The sequence below is a fragment of the Candoia aspera genome, chromosome 2 (assembly GCF_035149785.1).
Source record: "Candoia aspera isolate rCanAsp1 chromosome 2, rCanAsp1.hap2, whole genome shotgun sequence".
Classification (NCBI taxonomy): domain Eukaryota; kingdom Metazoa; phylum Chordata; class Lepidosauria; order Squamata; family Boidae; genus Candoia; species Candoia aspera.
This window is the reverse complement of record NC_086154.1, coordinates 200,769,715-200,772,472: the sequence shown is the minus strand read 5'-3', so window position 1 is coordinate 200,772,472 and position 2,758 is coordinate 200,769,715. Positions and strand designations below refer to the sequence as shown.

At 38.9% G+C, this 2,758-nt stretch overlaps 1 long non-coding RNA gene across 1 annotated transcript; it reads left to right on the top strand.

The window, feature by feature from the left end:
* Nucleotides 1-671: 671 nt before the first annotated feature.
* LOC134492553 (uncharacterized) lies at nucleotides 672-2,447 on the top strand. The gene is made up of 2 exons (XR_010067465.1): nucleotides 672-812; nucleotides 2,117-2,447. It is a non-coding gene; the product is annotated as an uncharacterized LOC134492553 (long non-coding RNA).
* Nucleotides 2,448-2,758: the final 311 nt, after the last annotated feature.

Sequence of the window (2,758 nt, the reverse complement as noted above, 5' to 3'; positions counted from 1 at the left end):
GGGATATCAGAACTGGTTGGTCCTATTTGCCTGATCCATTGTTGCCCTCTGATTTGAAGGGCTATTACCCAGTCTGTGAAAACTAACACACTTTTCTGTGGTTCCTCTTCTCTCCTGCCTCACTGCAGTAGCTGTCACAGAGCACTGCTTTTCTAAGAGCACAACTTCAGTGTCATAAAGCTCTGGAGATATAGGTCCTTTCCCCATTCTTGAGATGAAATGCTATCCACCTATTTCTGAAACAGTAGAAAACTATGCCAACATGAAACTTGCTGCCTCTATAGCTAATCCCTACCTGTGTCTCTATCCTCTAGTCCAGTGTTTCTCAACCTCAGCAACTTTAAGATGTGAGGACTTCAACTGCCAGAATTCCCCAGCCAGCATGATGGGAATTGAAGTCCATGCATCTTAAAGCTGATGAGGTTGAGAAACACTGCTCTAGTCTTCTACTTACCTCCACTGACTCTCAACCAAGCTAATAAGTGACCAACCTGACAGATTGTATACACATTAAGGCTGTCATGCAATGATGTCAAAATAAGAAGGAAGTATGTGTGTGTGTGTGTGTGTGTGTATAATTCAAATTTCGTTACCGCCCATCTCCCCCAAAAAAGTCTCCCCCAAGTTCAAGATATAACTTTACCAGTGCAGCTAAGAATAACTTAAGCCTGTCTCATAAATGCCTCACTGTTAGTATTACTTGTTTTATTCCTGTGTATTTTACGGGTATTTATTTATTTATTTAATTTATTGGGCTTTGTTATTTTATCCCATTCTTATAGATTGTAGCCTTCTGTGAGATCCTCTGGACTGTGAGTAGGTTATAAATATATTAATAAATTAGTTAAACAAAAAACAATTATCAGTAGACTTTTCTATCTCTTTGTGCTGCTTTTTAAATTATTAGCTGTATTGACTTGCAACAGATTCACACTTATATCGATTAGCTATTTTATCTGTATTGTTACTGTTTAGAAGGATCTATCAATAAACTCTAGTAATCATTATTTTTTTTTTTAATCCATTCAGTTGTGTCCGATTCTTGGAGACTGCCTGGACAAGGCCCTGCAGTTTTCTTGGCAAGGTTTTTCAGAAGTGGTTTGCCATTGCCTTCTTCCTAGGGCTGAGAGAGAGTGACTGGCCCAGGGTCAGCCAGCTGGCTTTGTGCCCAAGGCACGACTAGAACTCCCGGTCTCCTGGTTTCTAGCCTGATGCCTTTAACTGCTACACCAAACTTGCTCTAGTAAAATCATTATAGGGAGAAATTAAATCTCTCTGTCTGGATGTGGTATAAATCTAAAAGCAAGGTCAATGAAAGTTTAGTTATCTATTGTTATGGATTTTTGAGTTTAGGCCCATCAGCCTGGTTTTTGCATATTAAGAAGTACTTTAGATTTAATATCTGTGATAAAAAGAAACACCACACAAGCCCCATGTATTTATTTTTGAAACAAGAACATTTTGTTTGTTAAGAGCAGCCTTCAGAAAGGCTGTGAAGCTGTCATAATATCAGAAAGTGGGGGAATAATATATTCTAATGTGCATTCCAGTTTAATTTATGAACTGTTTTGGCACTAGGCGGCAATAGGCTCACAGCAAATCCTGGTCTGTTGTAATTTCCTCTAGAGAATCAGTTGTACATCCGCCAAAACCCTTTAGGGCTGGGTGGACAGGAATCTCATGCTAATGCTTTAATTCTTATGTGCAGTAAATCATAGTTAGCCCTGGCACAGAGTCTAGTGAGTTGTCACCACCCAACAGCTGAACCAGCAAAGATGAGAATGCTATAGGTCAGAGGTTTCATCACCAGAAAGGTCATAAAGTATATTGCAGGTGGGAAATTTACACCCTACATCATGTAGATACATAGTAGAAGAGTAGATCTGCAGCCTCACAGACATAAACCAAGTCCTGTTTGTACTGAAAGCTATCCCATCACACCCTGTACAATTAAACGGGCTGGAAATGTCATGTTTTATTACCCCACCTGTTGGATTCAACTACTGCATTTGTGTGATGACATTTGCAGCTTAAACTTGGAAGCCTGCAAAGGGACTAGAAGGGGAGAGAGCAGGGAATAGGGATGCGCTACGACTACATTTAATACTTTTTCCAGCCTGCACAGGAAGCGAAGAGTAAAAGTGGCCAAACACACAAGGAACTGGCTTTTGGATCAAATGACACTCGGGAGACTTTCAAGCTCTGAATTGTTGCCATTGCTGGCTGAAGCCAACTCATCAGAACAGATTGTAACAATAACTATTTTTAAAGACTAATAAAGGTTTTGATGGTTTTATGACTGAAGAGACATGGATGGTGGAGTGACAGAAGTTAGAAAGCTTTTCTCTATCTCAATATTGATATTTGCAGTTCCACTTAGTTGTGCTATTGGATGATTTATATGTCGTACTTTCAAAGTTGCTGATAAATAAATAGCTCAGTCGATGTTAAGTTGTCTGGAATTTTATCTGGCAATAGCGCATCCTGAATAAATAGTTATTTCATTATTATATAGCAGGTACTAATTCTGTGAAATTTTCTGGAATATATTTATTTCTTCAAGTCATATAGTGAATTAGGTTTGGCACAACCAGAGACTATCCTTTAAAAATGTATTTTATTTACATTATCATGTTATTCTACTATTCTGGGGTATCCTCTGGGTATGGTCAGAAAAGTCAAGATGATGGCCACAATAAAGTGACATGTAAAAAAACAGGCTGGACTTTGTTTGCAGCACCATGGCCACCATCTTGAC